This window comes from Schistocerca cancellata, chromosome 2 (assembly GCF_023864275.1).
Source record: "Schistocerca cancellata isolate TAMUIC-IGC-003103 chromosome 2, iqSchCanc2.1, whole genome shotgun sequence".
In the NCBI taxonomy this organism is placed as follows: Eukaryota; Metazoa; Arthropoda; class Insecta; order Orthoptera; family Acrididae; genus Schistocerca; species Schistocerca cancellata.
The window spans coordinates 538141419-538164748 of NC_064627.1; the positions used below are offsets into that span (position 1 = coordinate 538141419).

A 23330-nucleotide genomic window follows, 5' to 3' on the forward strand; every position below is an offset into this window, starting at 1 on the left:
CCGATCATGCTTTATAGAGCGGGCAAGTCTCCGACCACCGTGGTTTGTCATGAGGCGTGGACGTCCAGCCCCATCCTTCAAACACTTGCCATAGCTGCTCACGACAGCAGGTCGCGAATAGCCGAGCAGCTTCGCTGTTCCAGAGGCGCTCGTCACCAACTTCGGGCCGTAACAATCTGCCCTTTGTCACAGCCGCTTGAATCAGTGTATTTCCCTATTTGTAGTCCATACCGTCGCTGGAATTGCTCCCCATCCGTCTCTTCTCCGCTTGCAGACTTTCCTTACTTTGTCACTTGCCCGCAACGACACAAGGCGGTGGGCAGTGGTCACAATGTACTGGCTTATTATCAGCGTAATTCACAGACCATTTTGTTACAAAACTTACTAAGGCTAGTTTTAATAAAATGATGGAAGGCTAATACTATGCAATTTAATACAAGTTTTATGGTTCAAATGGCTCTAAACACTATGGGACTTAACATCTGAGGTCATCAGTCCCCTAGACTTAGAACTACTTAAACCTAACTGACCTAAGGACATCACACACATCCATGCCCGAGGCAAGATCCGAACCTGCGACCGTAGCAGCAGCGCGGTTCCGGACTGAAGCGCCTAGAACCGCTCGGCCACAGCGGCCGGCTCAAGGTTTATTATTTAGTTAAACTAGCCATATGTGTTAATACATTTGTGTCCTGAAAATAAATCGATTTTCATGGCAGACCATGTTGTCCGCTTATAAGTCAAAGTTGTGTCTAAAGTTTTCTACATTTCCATACAGCCATCCAATGACCATACTCCCCTGTCGAGAGCACCGTCGCCATTGAAAAATCTACTGGCGCTGTTGGTCTTATGTGATAAATCGTTTATGGACCTTCATATCATTAACGCTGCCGTTAGACTTTCTTGGGATTCACCATCAAGACTCTCGTATCTGATGAGCATTCGAAGTCCAGTGTAATGTACGGGTTTCTGAAATTCAAAAAGTCTTCGATTCTATATCATATCAGGGAAAGTACTTCGTATGCTCGCATCTTCGTTTTCTATCGATAGTACAGTACACAGCTGAATGATTTTCAGCTCTGTTGGAAGACGCAGCATCTGTTGACCTGTGTCAGCTATTTGAAAGACATCGCGTGAAAACAAAAAGAGATTTTTCTTAAACTGACGGTGTTTCTTGAAACTTTACATACATTCGAACCTGGGATGTTCTGCAGAATAAGAATGACAGAAATACTGATCCGCAGACTGTGATTGTGGTCTTGTATTCTTGTTACAAATGGTAATGAACCGGCCTCCCCTCAAATCACGTGGGATCATTCGTTGATCAAGGGATCCTCGATACCTGTGGGTTGAAAGAGGCTGATTCCACGGCGTATTCAATATACCATACTTCTAATGTCCACAAGCATTGCCACGAGCATAGGTCCCTTGTTCCCCTCAACTTTATATAATAGGTGTTCGATACATGGAGGCCCCATTTCAATACCATCCGCTTAGAGCTGCGATGAAATGGTGGTATGGTAGAAATGTCCTTTGATGTGAGTCTAATTTCGAACATGGAATTCATTTTTTCGACTTTCTGTCTGTTGTCTTGCTTTCATTACTTTTCATACGCAGGATGATTTTTTCCCACTGTATACAAACTCTACGGATTAATCGATGAGAGGATGCAGAACAAAAAAGGTCTAATGAACTTATGTCTAGTACGCATGGTTTTCACGCTAGAGACCATTCATTCAATCACACTTTGTTACAGTGACTGTGGTCTAACACGCGCTGTACCATGCAGCCACAGTTACAGTACGCATGGTTTCCTCCTAGTGTGTGGTACTGTTCCTCATATGTCATGCCCTAGCGCCCTCTACTGCCATAGGAATTGGTAATGTTGTGTCCGGTTCACTTCTTTGACTCACCTTTGTAGTGGATGTGATACAGCGTTGTACACAATGGTTCCATATTCTAATCGACAGCTTGCCGACATGGTGTTTACTATCGGAAAGGCAAATGGCAACGAGCGGCTGGCATCAAGGGTGTATCAGGAGACCTATCCTCGCCGACAACCACAGCAATCAGTGTTTGCAACAGTGCTTCGCCGTTTATCTGAGACAAGGTCGTTTCAGGAAGCAGGAAATGATGAAGGACGTACCCGAAATGTCGGGACACCAGACTTGGAGGAAAATGTGATCAACACTGTGGAGGGCGACCGCTGTGTCACTACCAGAAAGTTGGCCCGCCAGTACAGGGTAAGCCAGTTATCACTTACAGCGTGTGCTGAACTTACTAACGACAGACTTTCCACATCGGGAGCAGTTTTGTCACTGGTTTCTTCACCAGGCAACCACGATTCCGGGATTTGTGTCATCCATCCTACTCACAGATGATGTCACCTTTACGCGGAGTGGTATCTTTAAGTTTCATAACAATCATCTGTGGGATGATATGCAGAACCCCCATGGTACGGTGACAGCGAATCCTCAGCTTCGGTGCAGCTGGGACAAATGGCGACCGTATTTTTGGACCAGTCCTCCTTCCACGTCGCCTAACAGACCGGAACTATTGGCGCTTCTTGCGGGTGACTTTGTCTCCCCTGCTGGATGAACTGCCATTGATGATTCGAAGGGTTATATGGCTCCTATATGATGGTCTTCCAGCCCACTTAGCCGTTAACGCATCTCCATCGTGCCTAACTGGTCGATGGATCGGACGAGGGGGTCCAGTTGCATGGCCTGCTCATTCACCGGATCTCAACCTGCGCGATTTCTGGTTATGGGGCCATCTCAAAAGTATCGTGTATGCAGAGCCCATTCCAGATGTGGAGACACTGGAGCAGCGTATTCGTGCTGCCTTTGACACTGTTCGGATGCAGCCTGCCTGATGTGAACGTGTGAGACAGAACATGCTACGGCGTGTAGACGCATACGCTGAGGCACATGGAAACCGTTTTCAACGCATACTGTAACTGTGACTGCATGGTACAGCGCGTATAAGGCCGCAGTCACTGTAACTATGTACGATTGAATACATGGTCTCTAGCATGGAAACCATACAATTCAGAACATAAGTTCACTAGACCGTTTTTGTTCCGTATCTCATCAATCAATCCCTAGAGTTTGTACGCGGTGGGGAAAATTACCCTGTATTCTGTACCTGTGTGGAATACATAACTGCACTGTCTCATTTGACATGTTTCGGTAGATTTGCACAGAATTGGAGGCGGCTGCACGACAACGAGTAACACAACACTGTGGGCTACCAAATTTTTTTCCTTGCAGTCTTACTTTTCGATGTATTTTTTCTGTGATTCAGAGTTTGTAAATAAGTGTACTAACATTTGTATGACGAAACATTTTTTTTGTTGAGAAATGGTCGCAAAGCAGTGGTGCTAAAGTATGTAATGCGTCGGAATCCATTTGGTGGACGGGCGGAGTATGTGGCATTAAATGGCACAGTATGATTACCGCAAGAGGATGAGAATAATCAGGAAGAGTACTGTGGGCCCAAATTCATTTGTAACGGAGCTACATGAAGGAAAGCCTGTGCCACACCTTGTCAACGAACAATGCCTTACGTTGCACCGACTACATCTCAGTCTGAAGTAAGATCCTATTAATTACTTGGTCAGACTTGTATACGGTTAGCCAGCGTCGTAGTTAATTTTGTGTTGGAATAATAACGAGTTATACCAAAGTATAAAATAACTGATGCTTGTCGAAGTAGAGAGGATATAAAATGTAGCCTAACAATGGCAAGAAAAGCGTTTCTGAAGAAGAGAAATTTGTTAACATCGAGTATAGATTTAAGCGTCAGGAAGTCTTTTCTAAAAGTATTTGTATGGAGTGTAGCCATGTATGGATGTGAAACATGGACGATAAATAGTTTAGACAAGAAAAGAATAGAAGCTTTCGAAATGTGGTGCTACAGAAGAAAGCTGAAGATGAGATCGGTAGATCACATAACTAATGAGGAGGCATTGAATAGAATCGGAGAGAAGAGGAATTTGTGGCGCAACTTGGCTAGAAGAAGGTCTCGGTTAGTAGGACACGTTCTACGGCATCAAGGGATCACCAATTTAGTGATAGAGGGAAGCATGGAGGGTAAAAATTGTAGAGGGAGACCAAGAGATGAATACACTAAGCAGATTCAGAAGAATGTTGGTTGCAGTAGTTACTCGGAGATGAAGAAGCTTACACAGAATAGAGTAGCATGGAGAGCTGCATCAAATCAGTCTCTAGCCTGAAAGCCACAACAACAACAACAACCAAAGTTTTGACCTTCACTTTTACGTAAGACAAAATACCTAAGTAGGATCCATCCTATCCAGTACTGATGATCTGCGAGAGTCCTAATGATTGAGAAACTATTGCGGTGTTTTTATTAAAGAAAGAATAGTGAAATTCCAATTATTTGCGAAACAATATTAAACGCAGGTGCTTCAGTATAGTAAACAGTAATCTGAAAGACAGTGCTTAACAAAGCAAAATTCAGTAAAAGATTTTTTGTTGTACTTTTTCATGTACAAATAAGTTTTCAATTTTACGCAGCCGCAATCAGTCAGAAATGTGTCTTAACGTCTTTGCCTAATAATAGTAGTAACTGCACAAAGTGATTGGCAGTAATTGTTTAGGAATAATAATAAATGTTCAAGCTACAAAAAACGAACCAATTTTCTGCTGTTTTAGCCTTGCAGCAAAAGCAAGCATTCTTACGCAAGTTCTCACCACTACCAGACAGTGATTATAATGACAGAAATTTTGCTCACGTAGTGAGCTGGCGACCGTTAATTTCTTTTAATTCATTAACTAAACTTGTAACATTTTCCAAATATAACTAACTACTGTACTTCCATCCAGCCAAATTTTATATTTATTTGACTTTAACAGAGTTTTTGCTTTTTGTCGTCATTGCTGTAAGCACAGAGCGCTGGTAATCCCACGTATTTAATTTATTCTTCAGAGTACACACCTCTCCCACGCAACAGGGAACTTAGGTACACGGATCATCCGCCGGCCGGAGTGGCCGAGCGGTTCTAGGCGCTACAGTCTGGAACCGCGCGACCACTACGGTCGCAGGTTCGAATCCTGCCTCGGGCATGGATGTGTGTGATGTCCTTAGGTTAGTTAGGTTTAAGTAGTTCTAAGTTCTAGGAGACTGATGTCCTTAGGAGTTAAGTCCCATAGTGCTCAGAGCTATTTTACACGGATCATTTAAGTCCTAAGCAGCCGGAAGTGCAGTGGGTGGAGGAGGGGGAGGAGGAGGAGAAGATTAGTGTGTAACGTCCCGTCGACAACGAGGTCATTAGAGACGGAGCACCAGCTCGGATTAGGGAAGGATGGGGAAAGAAGTCGGCCGTGCCGTTTACCATCCCGGCAATTCCCTAAAGCAGTCTAGGGAAATAACGGGAAACCGAAATCAGGACGGCCGGACGTGGGCTAGAACCGTCGTCCTCCCGAACGCGAGTCCAGTGTGCTAACCACTGCGCCACCTCGCTCGGTGCAGTGGGTGGTTATAAACGCTCACCCGCACTCTTCGACTAGTGTGGTCGACGTCTTGTTTACGCAATGCATTAACTCCTCTGAAGCACCTGCCTAAGTGTTATGTTTACTTGACCACAAGAACTCCTCAAAAACATACATGCAGACATTTAAGCCTGGAAAGACGTGTAACATCGAGGCTGCTGTCGATTCGAAAAGGCTGTTGCGATTTGCCTTCCTACTTTCTCAAGAGTATTACGGAACTTCCTCCCCTGTGGCTTGATCTCAGCAAAAACTCCAGTTCCGGAGTTCTGGTATTCGTGGAATTATCTACTTCAATGAACCAGATTGCAGGCGTGGATCAGGGGTGCGATTCCGGAGAGTGGGAGAAAAGGGGGAGGGGAGGAATCTGGTGCTGTTTCCTTCCCCTTTCGCAACACAACTTGCATAGGATATTAATAATAATAAATATATATATTGTTTTAATATAACAAGAATATTAAGTTGTTTACATCGCTGCATGGTACGGCCGTTGTGGCCGAGCGCTTCTAGGCGCTTCAGTCCGGAACTGCGCTGCTGTTGCGGTCGCAGGTTCGAATCCTGCCTCGGGTGTGGATGTGTGTGATGTCCTTAGGTTAGTTAGGTTTAAGTAGTTCTAAATCTAGGGGACTGATGACCTCAGATGTTAAGTCCTATAGTGCTTACAGGGAACCTCCCCATCGCACCCCCCTCACATTTAGTTATAAGTTGGCACAGTGGATAGGCCTTGAAATACTGAACACAGATCAATCGAGAAAACAGGAAGAATTTGTGTCTAACTATGAAAAAAATAAGCAAATTACACAAACTGAGTAGTTCATGTGTAAGATAAGCAACATCAAGGATAGCGTGAGCTCGGGAGCGCCGTCGTCCCGTAGTTAGCGTGAGCAGCTGCAGAACGAGAGTTCCTTGGTTCGAGTCTTCCCTCGAGTGTAAAGTTTACTTTCTTTATTTTCGCAAAGTTATGATCTGCACGTTCGTTCATTGACGTCTCTGTTCATTGTAATAAGTTCAGTGTCTGTGTTTTGCGACCGCACCGCAAAACCGTGCGATTAGTAGACGAAAGGACGTGCCTCTCCAATGGGAACCGAAAACATTTAATCGCAAGGTCATAGGTCAACCGATTCCTCCACAGGAAAACACGTCTGATATATTCTATACGTTCGATCCCTTAAGGAACTTTCCGATACCTTACAGTTCGGAATATATTTATTGACCTTGTTATTGAAGTCGCGAGATATATTTGCTGGATTCATATTGCCCACGGAATACATCTCACGTATTTAATGCACTCTCGTCCAAAGTAGCGAACAGTCAACTGCCAGCCAGGGAGCCTCGTTAGCAGGAATACTCTTTCTTCCGTGCGCTGTAGTCGACTGACGTCGTGTGTTTCGATGTTTGTTTACGTGTAGCGTCCCCATACTACGGCGCAGTTACCTCGCATCGGGCGGACGGACGGACAGATAATAATTGTCTAGAAATAAAAAAATTAAACTTTTCACCCGAGGGAAGACTTGAACCAAGGATCTTTCGTTCCGCAGCTGCTCACGCTAACCACGGGACCAAGGCGCTCCTGAGCTCAGATTGTCCCTGATGTTGCCTATCTTGCTCATGGACTACTCAGATTGTATATTTTGCTTATTTTTTTCATAGTTCCACAAAACTTCTTCCTGTTTTCTCGATTGATCTGTGTTCAGTTTTTCAAGGCCTATCCACTGTGCCAACTTATAACTAAATCTGAGGGGGGTGCGATGGGGAGGTTCCCCTGTTAGAGCCATTTGAACCATTTGCATGGTACGTCCCTTAAGCATAACTTCCAAGAATTGCAGTTCAGTGAAATACATCTGTTGCAAAGCTTTCATCCGATGATTTGAGAAGAGTATGCGTTACGCAGTTGATTTGAAACTTACAATAGCAGCAAACTCTCAAAAGTTAGACAACGTCTTAATTTATGTGATGTAACACCGAAGTGTGCACCGACTGCAACCTGTATTTCACTCAGATGTATGATCGTGAACACAGATCTGCAGCCTATGTGAATCGTGCACACCTTCGCTTCGTCAAAGTACCAGGTAACTTATTTGGCGCCGGCCTCGCGACACACGGCGCGAGATGGCACGGGCGTGCCTGCCGAGCTGGCGTGGGTCTCTCTACGTTGGCTGACGGGGAGTCCGCTCTTACGTCTAGGAGGAGGCAGTTCCTCGAAGAGCAGCAGCTGGGTGGGGAGGAGTGGCGCCCTTCCGCGACGGGCCCGCCTCCATTACGCAAGTCGGGTCGCGGAGCTTGGCCGATGTAGACGTCGGCAGTAGCCCCGGGGATTGGTGCCTGCAGCAACGCCAGCACGGCAGAGCGGTGCAAACACGAGGAGCTATCCGGTGAGCATCGCATTCACTGGTGCGGAACTGATTTTAACCCGTGGTGCAAATCCCCTTGATTAAGACAGATTTTGCCCGTGGATACATTCGTGAATCTGAATTCAGCCAGTGGTTATAGAGCAGCGGTGGATGTGACCTCCGTGAGTTATGCATGTTGTTGTTGTTGTGTCTTCAGACCAGAGACTGGTTTGATGCAGCTCTCCATGCTACTCTATCCTGTGAAAGCTTCTTCATCTCCCAGTACCTACTGCAGCTTACACCCTTCTGAATCTGTTTAGTGCATTCATCTCTTGGTCTCCCTCTACCATTTTTACCCTCCACGCTGCCCTCCAATACTAAATTGATGATCCTTTGATGCCTCAGAATATGTCCTACCAAGCGATCCCTTCTAATCAAGTTGTGCCACAAATTTCTCTTCTCCCCAATTCTATTCAATACCTCCTCATTAGTCATATGATCTACCCATCTAATCTTTGGCATTTTTCTGTAGCACCACATTTCGAAAGCTTCTATTCTCTTCTTGTCCAAACTATTTATCGTTCACGTTTCACTCCCATACATGGCTACACTCCATACAAATACTTTCAGAAACGACTTCATGACACTTAAATCTATTCAGCTACTCTTCCAGGTTCTTTCCTGTCTCTGACAGAATTACAATGCCATCGGCGAACCTCAAAGTTTTTATTCCTTCTCCATGAATTTTAGTTCCTACTCCGAATTTTTCTTCTGTTTCCTTTGCTGCTTGCTCAATATACAAATTGAATAACATCGGGGATAGGCTACAACCCCGACTCACTCCCTTCCCAACCTCTGCTTCCCTTTCATGCCCCTCGACTGCCATCTGGTTTCTGTACAAATTGTAAATAGCCTTTCGCTCCCTGTATTTTACCCCTGCCACCTTCAGAATCTGAAAGAGAGTATTCCAGTCAGCATTGTCAAAAGCTTTCTCTAAATCTACAAATGCGAGAAACTTAGGTTTGCCTTTCCTTAATCTAGCTTCTAAAATAAGTCGTAGGGTTAGTATTGCCTCACGTGTTCCACCATTTCTACGGAATCCAAACTGATCTTCCCCGAGGTCAGCTTCTACCAGTTTTTCCATTCGTCTGTAAAGAATTCGTGGAAGTATTTTGCAGCCGTGGCTTATTAAAGTGATAGTTCGGTAAGTTTCACATCTGTCAACACCTGCTTTCTTTGGGATTGGAATTATTATATTCTTCTTGAAATCTGAGGGCATTTCGCCTGTCTCATACATCTTGCTCACCAGATGGTTGTTTTCTGTCAGGGCTGGCTCTCCCAAGGCTGTCAGTAGTTCTAATGGAATGTTGGCTACTCCCGCGGCCTTGTTTCGACTCAGGTCTTTCAGTGCTCTGTCACACTCTTCACGCAGTATCATATCTCGTAAATCAGGATTAAAATTAGGTGAGAGTGTGTCTACTTCTCGGAGCGAGAACTGATTCCTCTTAAGTGAGCCCACTGGGGCGTTTGTTTAGTTCGAATCAAGTACGCAGAGTTTATGGACTCTTTCATCTTACGCTATTGATAGGAAAATTAAGACACAACGCCGGACTGATTGTTGAAGCGTGCACATGTGAAATTTTGAGCATGTTAATTACTAGTAGCAGATTATTTGGTGTTCAATCATTACTGCCCGTTATATGTATTGTCCAATTAACAAGGAGTCATTGCTTGATTGTAATTTATGTGTCTTGGTCTTTGCCCACTGTTCTCATCACGTATAATTACCTGACCTGAAAAATTATTAGGGTTCCATTTACATTAGTTCGGTTCTTTCTTCTGTTTCAGTTGTTAGTGTTTGTATAATTCAAAGGGCTCTGAGTGAAAGATACCTTTTGGGTTTACATTTTCCTTTATAGTTTTCAGGTGGTTTTATAGTTCAGACAGTTCAGAGTGTAAGGTCTCTTTTGAGTTTGCTGTAAATTGATATCGCTGACATTCATAGAATTTTTTAAGGCAACGTTAATAATAAAATTAGGTATTTGAACCTTCAAAAATCGTATATTTTGGTACAAACGTTAACGTTACCTTCTAGCAGCTAACCACTTTCAGATTTTCGCAAGGTGCCCCATTTCACTATAGTTATGCTTGCGTATAAGTGTGAGTATTGCTGTTTCTTTAAGTTCATTTTCCCGTTTTTCAGGAAAATCAGTCATCCTGTAATTTTTTTCCTCAGTTGAAGGTATTTATCTTTCTGCTTTGTCTTACTCATCACCATCCGGTTTCATGGTTCTACCTGTGGACGCAGCGGCAGTGTCGGATATGTTGTTCACAGCTTATGAAAGGGCGCCTTTTCCTTGCTGGAATGTTTGACCAGTCATCCCACTAGCTCATCCATGTGGGCTGGTCCTCAAGCAAGCAACTAAATAGAGCTTGCAATACAGTTGCTTAGTTTCCATGTTAATTTATGAAAGTTAACTGAGAAATTTTGAAATTGATATGCAGGGTTTTAGGAGTATAAGTGCAGAATTGTGATAATTGTTACTTTAATATGTACCCACTTAAGTGTGTTGTATCTTCTGTGCGTCTAACGGTCTTCCCCCAAACATGTCACATAATTGACTACCATATGTTTTCTGCACGATTGTAACTGTACATTACCTGTCAGTGTAGACTAGCAGTTTTGCGTCTACGTATCCACACTTCAATACCTTACCTTCTACCCAGGGAAAATAAGCATTAATGTCTTGCTCTTGGCACATTTATTTGGAGGTACTAACCAACTTTAATTATTAGTCTCTAAATGAAGTAAATACTGATGTAATGTTATTCAGTACACTGTCCTCAGTCACCAATAAAAGTACTTCTAGGTATGAATATTAACAGTAGTGCCTGGTAACTTAGATATGGACATACAGTACCAATCGCTGTCGCCAGTTCGGTATGACGTCATACACATTAAGAAACCGCTGATTTCGCTGTCACTGATTACGAATTCGACGGAAAAGGCGACGCGGTCACACACTATCTGTAAGCGAACAGTGTTGTAATTCTGCCGTATAACAGCCGTCACCAAACAACAACCAGAGCAAAGTTCCAGCCAGAAGGAAAGTTCAACCACTACGTTCCTCGAAACCACCGCCTCGAATTTTCACCAGCCGACAGCAGGAATCATGTGATTGAGAGCTATACTCGGATTAACCCTTGTATACTAAAAAGGACTTTTAACAACTTTCCTGTATGTTATTGGTTTCCTTTTGTACGTTTGTACATTTTGTACATGTAGCTGAATGTTTGTTCTTCCATTTGTGATGTGTAAATGAAGATAAGGGTTCGCTTACAGCCGGGTAACTGGCTGCTTTCCTGATTCGTGCCCTGGAATACCATTTGTTTTCGTAATTGGTTGAAGCGTAACTGGAGGATACACGCGTCCTCTGTTTCACAAGTACATTAAGTGGATCTTAGTACTCAAGTGTCTGTGCTCTTCAGCACGTTCATGTAAACACGTGAAGAAGCATTAAAGGCAGACCAAAAAGCCAGCCCAGTCTCATTTCCTTATTACCACCGTATCTGACATCGGAGTTGTTATGTACCGTCTCCAATCATAGCACCTGTAAAATCTCAGCTTGAGCCACCTTTGTCTCTCTTCTTGTGCTTAGCTTCTCACGTGCCTAAGACGGATTAACTCAAATCCTGCGTCATCCTCAATAAGACTGAGATTCAATGTATATTGCGACCTGTATCGGGTTACAAGTGTATCAGTGTTATCTGAAATAAGCCAAAATGGTATAAAAAGTATAGTTTTCGTATTGCGCTTACAATTTTATTTTTAGGCATAATATTAATAGGCGAGAATCGTACGAAAAGAGTAACATAAATTTCTATTTCATTTCTTTCATTGTAAACAGCGTTAAAAACAACTAGTCTTGTAAGATAAATGTGGATTACTTAAACAGTGAATGGTTTGCGAAAATTGCAGGTTATGGATTCAATGGGACGGATGCAAGAAAAAGAGAACGGGATGACCAGTGGGGCTCTTCCATGGAATACTTGTAGGTTACGGCACAAAGACCGGAAAATCGAGGAACAGGAGGCGAAGTTATGTGCCCTTCACGCAGAGTTAGAAAACACGAAATTTGAATTACAACAGCTGAAGGGGGAAAAAGAGAAAGGGTACTGAGAAGAGGTAGCAAGTTAGCAAATTCGAAATTCTGTTTGGCAGTAGAATTCGCTTGCTATCAGAATTAGAGTAGGAAGAACCTCATATATGTGAAGAGAAAAATATAGTACAGCCGAACAGCGCTAACAAACTTACAGATGAGTCAGGTGAAAAAAAGAACGCACCAAAACAGTGACCTATTCCGAAAATTTAACCTATGCTTTTGGGGCCTGCCAAATCACACCCATGGAAAGTACGATATATTCGGAAATAAGAGTAAACAGCCAAATACTTTTCAAGGCAGAGTATGGATGTCACTGCTACTCGTCCCACCCGCACCATTTGGGCTGTGCTCTTTGGTTCCTACCTGACCACACCCTCGGAGGAAAAGGAGCCAAATATTTGTGACAACCTACACTGAAGAGCCAAAGAAACTGGTACACCTGCCAAATATCGCGTAAAACCGCCGCGAGCACGTAGTAGTGCCGCAACACGACGTGGCATGGACTCGGCTGATGTCTTAAATAGTGCTGGAGGGAACTGACACCATGAATCCTGCAGGATTGTCCGCAAATCCGCAGCGATGTCGGAGATCTGATGTTTTACCGGATTCCTGATTTTCACGGTACACTCGTGAACTGGTCGTAAGGGAAAATCCCCACTTCATCGCTACCTCAGAGATGCTGTGTCGCATTGCTCGTGCGCGGTCTATAACACCACGTTCAAAATCACTTAAATTTTGATAACCTGCCATTGTATCAGCAGTAACCAATCTAACAACTGCGCCAGACACTTGTTTGATGTAGGCGTTGCCGATCGCAGCGCCGTATTCTTCCTGTTTACATATCTCTGTTTGAATACACTTGCCTGTAACAGTTTCTTTGGCGCTTCATTGTAGATTATATGTGTTGATATAATTTTGTCTGTTGCTATAAAGTATTTAAAACACTAACCATCCCTATTTGTGTGTTCGTGTTACAAAAAAGTAATGTTACTATTGGCTGATTAGACCTTGTGTTTTGTGCTTTGGCTCTGTGCTGCGATTGGCTGACGAGATCACATGTCCTGTTCTGAGAGAGCTGACAACAGCATATCGTGCATCGGAATCTCGATTTCACAGTTTCCGAAGTTAAGGTGCCGTATTTGGTTGAATTGGTATTTATATTGCGTATTACGAAAGTATGCAGTTTCAATGAAATGTTGCATTAAAGATCTCTCCATAACACGTTTTCAGAATAGTATGTTGCAGCAAAGTGGTATGAAGTGCGATGCGGTACGTAATATCTCCAACAACACTAAAAAGTTGTGGCGACATAATATTTAACGTTCTTAGTCACTTATCATTAACTGAGGGTGCTTTCCCTGAAATATTGAAATTTGCATTGTTAAGCATCTCTATAGAAAGGGTGACTCCACAGATGTCAAATCAACACTACTACCTGTTTTTCTAACATTTTTGAGCAGGTGATGTACTCCAGGGTTTCCACCTGTCTGTGTAGTAATATAATACTTAGTCAATCAGTTTGGGTTTCATGAGGTCTATTCTACTAAGTCAGCAAATTTTACATTTGCTGAGTACATAGTCAGATCTTGAATGATAAATCACCAACTGGGATCTTCCGTGACATATCATCTGTATGGCGAGAAATTATGGGAGTCTCACAGGGTTGTATCATTGGCCCACTACCGTTCTTGCTGTATGTTAAGGAATTGCCGTTTTGTTTGAATCAGGAATCCTGCCTGCAGATGTGGCGAGCGTTATTGTGAAGCCGAGCAAAGAAGCATCAACAGAGAAAGTAATAAATGATGTTTTATGCAATTTTGTCATGTGATGACATGGTTGGAGACAGTCACTATTATCTGAAAACAAATGTTGATGGTGTTGAGACAGCAACCAGCCACAAATTTATTTTAAGTTCCTTTATTCAAAAGGTACCATTACCGGTTCCGAATCATTACAGTTGATCTTCAGACGGCTTTCATGATTTAATTAGAACATGTGGTGCGTTTTTTATTGATTAGTTGTGAAATGTAGGTCTGGAGTAATTGTTTTCATAGTTTTAGTTTTCTAATGAAAGCTTGAAAGCCGTCTGACGATGAATTGTAGTGATTCGAAACCGGTAATGGTACCTTTTGAATAAAAGACCTTAAAATAAATTTGTGGCTGGTTGCTGTCTGAACACCATCAACAATGATGTTTTTATGAAAGTACGTTATGTAAAACCATTCAGTAACTTACTTTCTGGGCCAGTGTACTTATTTGCATACCGTGCATATCTGTGAGTGGACTGTCAACATGACAGGCGCTACACAGCTCATAACCTGAATGGTGCGCTCCAAACGAGCTCTTTCTGGAGCCCAGTTCTGTCTTTCGAAGCGTAAAATGTCATTATTGTATTTTTGTGAAAAATCATTGATATTGTTGTGCGACTCACATGACCCATTTGCTTCACAAAGAGATGTGCTTATAATTGTATTCTAATAGGTACAGTATGCGAGTGGACTTGAAAAAGTAAATTACACATTATAATGCCAGCCCAAGTAACTTTCATTAAATGCTGCATTATACTTCGAAGTGACACAGTTACGTGATGCTGATGCTATTTTGCAACATAGTCAACCAAGTCTCTGTAGACAACGATCGTAATGTTCTACCAATCGTTCAATTCCTGGATTATTATTTATTCGTGTCAGAAGTACCAGGAGACAGACTGTGCTGATTTAAAAATTTACATATTTGTATACATGAGTAATTCAAAGGCATATAAACGTCATAAAATGACCACATAGGGAAAAAAGAGTAAGAAATCAATATTTAAAAAATACACACAATAGTAAGAAATCAATATTTACATAATACGCACAGGAGTAAGAAATAAATTTTAAATAATAAACACATTTACACTAGTTGTGTCCAGTATTTGGCAATGTTGACTGCGTTGCTACAAGCCAAAGGCAGTTCCAGTCTTGTACAAGATTATGGGCAGAAACGACACTTCAGGAGATGGCTTGTTGTTTATTCATCTCCACACTCGCCCAATGTGTCTCTGCCTTGTGCGATGCCCCATTTCTTCAAGTTGTCCTTCGTTCTTGCAACACCGGAGCGCAGTCTGTTCAAGGACTTCCATGTGCACCATCCTTCTTGGTGACCAGGTGGCAGAGTTTCTTCAATTACGTCTCGCTTTGAGTGGACAGGATGTCTTTTCTTCCACAGTTCAACCCTGGCTATACTTTGCTCTCTGTCAATTGGAACAGAAGACTGTAGAAAGTTCTTCCTGGACTTCAGTCGAGGTGGTGGTGACTGATGTTCGTGCAAGGGGAGGACCGGGTTATTGCAGACCTTTAGCCTCTCGTTGCTAGCAGCCATCTCGCGTCTAATATCGGGTGGGGCTATTCCTGCAAGTGTATACAGCTTCTGTATTGGCGTTGGCTTCAGACGGACTGTGATCAGCCTGCAGGTTTCGTTCAGGGCGTCGTCCACTTTTTTAGCATGGGCAGAATTGTACCACACTGGAGCGGCATATTCGGCAGTGGAGTAGCAGAGTGCTAGGGCAGTTGTTCTTACTATCTGGGGGGTGGGCACACCATCCAGAAACAGTCACTTTGCCCAGTAGGCAATTTCGCGATCAAACCTTGGCTTTAAGGTTGATGCAGTGTGCCTTGAAGGTCAGGGAGAGGTCCAGGGTAACACCAAGGTAAACTGGAGCATTGCAGTGTTCCAACTTCTTTCCATTCCAGTTCGCATCCAGCTGTCGAGAAGCTTCTCTGTTCCTCAGATGAAAAGCACATATTTTAGTTTTTGATGGATTTGGCTTGAGATGATTTTCCTCATAAGATTCTGAGAGAGTCTTCAAAGCAGCAGTGATATTTTCTTCTACTATCTCAAAATTCTTACCCTGAGTTGCGAATGCCAGGTCGTCTGCATATAGAAAGCTTCCAGTCTGGAGAGGAAGTGGATGGTCATTGGTGTAGATATTAAACAACATTGGTGCTAAGACACTGCCTTGCGGGAGCCCATTCTTTTGTATTCTCCGTCTGCTCCGCCTGCCTTGAAATTCTACAAAGAAACATCGGTTCTGCAAAAGGGTGGCAACGAATTGTGTAAGCCTAAAGTCCATGGTAAGGTCGTAAATCTTCCTTAGGATGATTTGATGTTGTACTGTGTCATAGGCTGAAGAGAGATCGACAAAGGCCAGTCCAGTGATATTTCCGAGCTGAAAACCATCTTCTATGGGCTGTGTCAGGTTAAGGGTCTGTGTTCAGCAGTTCTTTCCTGGCTTGAATCCAGCTTACTCTGGGATGAGAAGAGGTTCGACCAGTAGTGTTATGCGGTTCAATAACAGTCTTTCGAAAACCTTGTAAAGATGGCACAGAAGTGATATTCGCCTGAAGTTCTTTGGGTCTATTGGCTGCTTTCCAGAACAACAACAACTTTAGTCTTCCTCCAGATTTTAGGGATTTGGCATCGTTCCAGGCAGATATTGAAGAGCTGTAGAATCCATCGCTTGGTAAGGTTTTCAAAGTGATGAATCTGCTCCATACGCATATCATCTAGTCCAGCTGTCTCGCCTGTCTTACTCTTTTTTATGTCGTCTTCCAACTCTTCGATAGTAAATGGGTTGGACAACTTAGATGGTTCTTTTTCGACATTTCTTTGAAGTTGAGATGGTCTTCTTGTTTTATTTGTTTTGCCATTTATCAAGAGTTGATGAGTAATTTGGTTAGGTGTAATGTTGGAGTGTAAGGGGCCTTTCGTGGGGTCATTGTTCAGAGATCTTATTAACTTCCAGGCCTCTCTGCTGTTTTTTGCCATGTACAGTTCTCCCATCAGCTTAACCCAGCGTTCTCTCTTTATTTCGCCCATAGACTGAATTAGTTGTCAGCCAGTTTTAATAATGTCCTCGCTAAATGGTTTGTCTTCAGAGCGGGAGATACATTCTTTTAACTTATCTGCTGTACTCCGGTCTAAGCCCTGTATATACTGAGACCTACAGCCTCTTGTAATTAATTGACTTACGAGAGCATTCTTGCACAGCAGTAGTAAAAACATCATATTTCTGTGGGACAGGTTGGATGTCTGCTATCATTTCATTTGTGAATTTCGTCCAGTCCGCTTTTTTGAAGTTATATCTTCTCCTAAATGGGACAGATTGTGGGCGTCCTGCTGATACAACTTGGCACATGATGGGTCTGTGCTGTGTATTGGGTAGAGGTTCACAGGAACGCACTCTTTGGTGGCGGAATCATTCGAGAACTGCTGTGAACGTCCTTATCACTCTACTTCGGTTTGTCAGCTGACTGCAGATCGTTGTCTGTGGTCCATGTCGATGGCATTCCTTCCCAGTCGTATCACCCGCATCTGTGTGGCTTTGGTCAAACTGACTCCACCTTTTCCCTGCTGCTGGATGCTCCAGATACCGCCAGAACTTCATGGTTAATGAGAGTGCAATTCAGACGTAATGTTCACAAGAATCGTGTTGTCCCGTGTACTTCAATTTTGGAGCAGAAACCAAGAACAATAGTGGGTCAATGATCGAACCCTGTGGGACTCCGATTGTAATTTCTCGCCGTGCAGATGTTGTGGCGTCCCTCTTTGTATTACTAGAACATCGTAAGTTCACTTTCTCCCATGGCATTTCAGTCAAAAACTGTGGTGCACCCGTTATCCATATGACAGCGGAACTGTCTGTGCAGAAAACCCAGAATATGTACTCTCGTCTGTCAGTGCAACACTCTTGTTGTGCAATGCCCTTAACGAGGGACGCAATTGCAAATTACTTTCGGAAGTTCCTACGTAATATAAGAATAAATAAAGTACTAAACGTTGGTGGCTGCTACCAAGACCATCTTGAGGTTCCACGGATTCCCCTTTAGCTGTCCTTAACAAACCTGTACGATACAAGCGAACAAACGTGTTCATCCCAAATCCTAACGGAATGTTCTTTCACTTGCTACTTGCGAATACATGCACCTGAGTCATCGCTCTTGTCCTCTACTGTTGGTAATCCAAGCGAGGCAAAGCCACTGCGTCTTAAAACAGAATGAATGCTGTGGCCTGAGCGTAGCGGGCCAGGCAGCTTTGAAAACTGCCCCCGCCCCCCAGCGTGGAACACAAACCTATTTGACGACACAGAAGTGTCCTGGCGTTACCGAAGGGCGTGCAATTGGCAGTAACAACAATGTTTGTGGAAATGGTAAGTTGTGATTTACCTGTTACTATGCACTGTGTGCCAGAAAATGAAATCGCCAACAGAAATGTAAGTAAACGTATTAATATATTACCTAATCATGCTATTCATATAATGTACACACTGTAACAGATTTATCCTTCCACACAGGTTTATTTTTCGATACTTAACCCCACTGGCACACACAGCAAATGTATATAACCTATCAGCTGATGTATAAGTAACTGTACAATGCACCTTATGATGGCAGCATACTGCTGAAATGCATTGTGCTAATAAAATATTAGTAGAAAGTGACTGCAGCAGTAATAATTATTCCACCTAATCTTATGATACAGTTGCAGATATCAAACAACATCCATATAACATGGATAAATTTTAAAAAATTATTTTCGTATTTCTGTGACGAAGAAAAGGAAGAAAACCCTTTGGTAAGTTTCCATTCCAATCGTTTACTATTAAAAATACGATGGGTTACAGGGTTCAGCCAAAATTGCAACAGAATTGGCGATTTATTTTGTCTTAATTGTTAAATATTTCTCATTTGAACGAACATAATCTGTTATGAGAAACGGCTACATTTATCTTGTTCACTGGCTTAATTGTGCTTCTTTTGCCAAAACACAGTAGAAATTCAGAAACTCACCTTGCAATAGCTATTGCGACAGAATCTTAAAACAATGTCGTATTAAACATGCAAAAGGCATCCAGAGAGGTCAAAAACTTACAGAAAACCTCATTGTGTCGATTTTTTGTAATACAAGAGCAGAAATTTCAGGTGTTTTCATATTAGCAGATTCTTTTTACAAGCTGTCAGTGACTTTTTAAAAATTACAATACGGGATTTAAGGAAATTAAATAACACGGTAGGATCAGCTATATCGGCGTAGATAAGAAAGTTCCATATGTTACTCATATGGAAAAATACTATTCCCGTTGTGTCCTATCACTTGCCAAAATCTTGTTTCGATATCTCTAATGGTTTAGGAGATATGAGGTATGCTACGAATATTTCATTCCTGCGCGCATGCATGCGGTCAGAAGTGAACGTGCCACATAAAATCCATTTTCTCGAGACTGGAGACAGATAGAAACTTGCCAAGTCGACAGTTAAATTCAATATCTTAGCTAAATTTCATTCACAGTGACATATGATGTAGTATGCACAAACGCAAAATCATAGGGATCCATATTTTCCACTGCAAAATTTTTCGCGTTTCGCGCTGTTCCTTACTTAAATGCAAAAATCACGGTGAGTATGACCATTGGCGGGATGAGGGGCACTTCATCATGAAACTGGCATATAAAGCTATATGCAGCGTAAAAATATATAGATTTTTTACCGAATACTTCCTGTAAAGTAGTGTAGGAAAAACTGAAAAGTTAACGGAGCGCACATGATGTTCTAAACGTAATGGCACTGCAGAAGGCTACTACACACCGCTGAACTCAGGACACTACAGTGTCGGCTCCCGTTCTGACGTCATCGAGCGTTCTGCCCGTTCCCCGCCACGCTGCGCGCAAGCCATAGCCTAGAGCACAGGAGTAGTTCTTGAGCTTCTCAGAGGAAAAAAAAAAAAAAAATATTTGCCAATTATTGTGGTCTTGAGTTGCAGAGCTGAGTGACACATGTGGCATATCGGGCATATCAAACGATACTGGCAAACGTCAGTGGGTTGTAGAGGATGTCATGAGTAACAAATTGAGGACAGAAACCCGTGACCGGAAACATCATCCGTAAACGCTACAGATCACCGAAGTTATAGGCGCCGGCACTTGCCTCGGCAGCAAAATATGACTTTGTGCGGATCGTAGGCGGAACGTCTCTCAATGTTGTTTGTTATTCAGTGATCGCAACTGGCTGCCTTGATTGCCAGTACAGAAGATGGATCTAGGTGCAGCGTAGACAGGCCTTGTCTTTTAAGAATACGATGCTCGTTGCCTCATTGGATGACGGTTTTGGGAATAGGTTTCTACTTGCAATTTATTTTCTCCTATATACACTGGAGATTTCATAACGTTCCAGGAGGAACGCAAACTGCGGATGAGGTCTTGTGTCCGAAACTGTCATCCACCGAGGCAACAGAGCATCGCAATCATAGGCGTCAAGGGCATCCTACGAAGCTACTAGCTCCATTTTCTCCATTGGCGATCGTCGCAGTCAGTCGCTATGGAAACTTGTGCTAAGGCCTTATGGGACCAAACTGCTGAGTTCATCGGTCCCTAACCTTACACACTACTTAATCTACACTCATGCTCATAAATTAAGGATAATTGCAGAACGTAGTGCCACACAACGTGGCACTACACAAAACTGGCGGTAATAGCATAGGCACATAGGGAAAACACACGACACAGATCTGTAAGTCCACGGTATTGGTGGTAAGTTGAGAATACCGTCCCGAAACATATGTGCTACAAAACACCACTGTTTCCTACACATGTAGCCGACATCAATATGGGTATGACCACCATGCGTACGTACACAGGCCGCAAAACGGGTTGGCATATTCTGGATCAGGTGGTCGAGCAGCTGCTGGGGTATAGCCTCCGATTCTGGCACCAGTGTCTGTCGGAGCTCCTGAAGTGTCCTAGGGGTCTGAAGGCGTGCAGCGATACGTCGGCCGAGAGCATCCCAGGTGTGCTCTATGGGGATTTGGTCTGGAGAACAGGGAGGCCACTCCACTCGCCTGATACCTTCTGTTTCAAGGTACTCCTCCATGATGGCAGCTCTTTGGGGCCGTGCGTTATCATCCATCAAGAGGAAAGTGGGACCCACTGCAGCCTTGAAAAGGCGGACATACTGGTGAAAAATGACGTCCCGATACACCTGATCTGTTAAAGTTCCTCTGTCAAAGACATGCAGGGGTGTACGTGCACCAATAATAAACGCACCCCACACCATCAAACCACGATCAGATCCCTTTCAAGGACAGTAAGGGGTTGGTATCTGGTTCCTGGGTCACGCCAGATGAAAACCCAGCGAGAATCACTGCTCAGACTATACCTGGACTCATCCGTGAACATAGCTTGGGACCACTGTTGCAATGACCATATACTGTGTTCTTGACATCAGGCTTTACTGGATCTCCTATGACCAGGGATCAGTGGAATGCACCTTGCAGGTTTCCGGGTGAATAAACCATGTCTGGGAGTCGTCTGTAGACTGTATGCCTGGACACAACTGTTCCAGTGGCTGCGGTAAGATCCCGAGCAAGGCTACCTGCTGTACTCCGTGGCCGTCTGCGGGCACTGATGGTGAGATATTGGTCTTCTTGTGGTGTTGTACACTGTGACGTCCCGTACTGTAGCGCCTGGACACGCTTCCTGTTTGCTGGAATCGTTGCCATAATCTTGAGATCACACTTTGTGGCACACGGAGGGCCCGTGCTACGACCTGCTATGTTTCACCAGCCTTCAGTCGCCCTAGTACTCTACCCCTCATAACGTCATCAATATGTGTTCTTTGAGCCATTTTCAACACTCAGTCACCATTAGCACGTCTGAAAACGTCTGTACACTTACTCGCTGAACCGTACTCTGACATGCACAAACACACCTCTGCATATGTGGACTGCTGCCAGCGCCACTGTGCTACGACCGCGGGTCAAATGCACCGCATGGGCATACCCCGAGGTGGTTTAAAGCCGCAAACTGCCCACCAGATCAAATGGTTCAAATGGCTTTGAGAACTATGGGACTCAACTTCTGAGGTCATCAGTCCCCTAAAACTTAGAACTACTTAAAGCTAACTAACCTAAGGACATCACACACATCCATGCCCGAGGCAGGAGTCGAACCTGCGACCGTAGCGGTCGCGCGGTTCCAGACTTTAGCGCCTAGAACCGCTCGGCCACTATGGCCGGCTGCCCACCAGATCGTTGTTTCACCATGCATCAGCATTATCCTAAATTTATGAGCATGAGTGTAGCTTGAACTAACTTACGCTAAGGACAACACAAACACCCATGCCCGAGGGAGGACTCGAACATCCGACGGGGGTAGCCGCGCGAACTGTGACAAGGCGCCTCAGACCGAATCAGTCGCTATCACAGAACGACAAACAACACTGCGAGATGTTCAGCCTACGGTCCGTCAGCGTACAGTCAAGGTTGTTGGCGAAGGGGTTGCCTAGTGGCAGGCACCAGTACCTAAAACTTTGACGGTCTGTATCGTGGTTGGATGACGTTTGAGGACATGGTTCCTATCCTCAGTGTGTTTCTCGTCAGTATCGTTTTGTAACACTAACTATGTTACAAACCTCATCGGAGCCAAATCTTATTACTCAACAAAGCGAAACACAGTCGCAAAAAACAGTCTGCTGGAACTGACCTGGTCGCTCTACTAGGTGCTGCCACGTTCCACTTCAAGGTAGTGTGCTATGTTTCCTGGCGTGAAAATGATGGCAGGGATGGAAACGAATGGAACCCCAAATAAGAAGAAAACTGCTCACAATAAATATTCTGTTGGCGATACACACAACTACTTCACAGTTTCTGTTGCACAGAAGTGGGCCTCAACGGTGACTATAAAACTCCGAGAAAAATTATTCTTTCCTTGGGGTTTCGTTTTAAAAGGTGCCTACATAAACGAGACATTATGTGCGAAATTATCTTCAAAATAGACTAACTGCATTGAAAACTATATTTTTTTAAAAAAAACATCAGAACTAAAGCCGCCAGTGGTTTCTTCCGACAAAAAATGGATTCATACATATTAAACTGTAAATATATTACTAGGAAAGTGATATTACGTGGGCACTATATCGTGGCAGTTTTAGGTGGGGAGTGTGTAAGATACAGTTAGCTGTCGAGTCTGAGCTACCACTGCCAACCGCAGCGAACAATTGCGCTGTAGCCACTACCAAATGCTTTGTGCACTCCAATTTGCTTCGCGATGTGGATTGTTGACTTTTTTTAAAAAAAAAGAAACTTCGAAACGAGTGAAGAGACTAATAATCCTCATGCATAAAGCGTTTCGAATGTGATTCTCACCACAAAAAAAGGAATCGGCGATCCCTATGACCGTTACGTCGGTTCTACTTTTGTGGAAGCGCAGAACGCGGACGTAGGATGGCAGCCCGTATAGAGAGAAGCGGGGCTTATTCCTCCGCGCCGCTCCTCTCTGCTCGGACAGTCCA

General features: G+C 43.6%; 1 protein-coding gene across 1 annotated transcript in view; it reads left to right on the forward strand.

Moving 5' to 3' along the window:
- The first annotated feature begins 7748 nt into the window (after positions 1-7748).
- Positions 7749-23330, forward strand: part of LOC126156009 (toll-like receptor 2) — a 170982-nt gene continuing 155400 nt past the window's right edge. The window contains exon 1 of the mRNA XM_049916271.1: positions 7749-7885. The gene's annotated coding sequence lies outside the window, so the exon portion shown is untranslated. The remainder of the gene's footprint in view (positions 7886-23330) is intronic.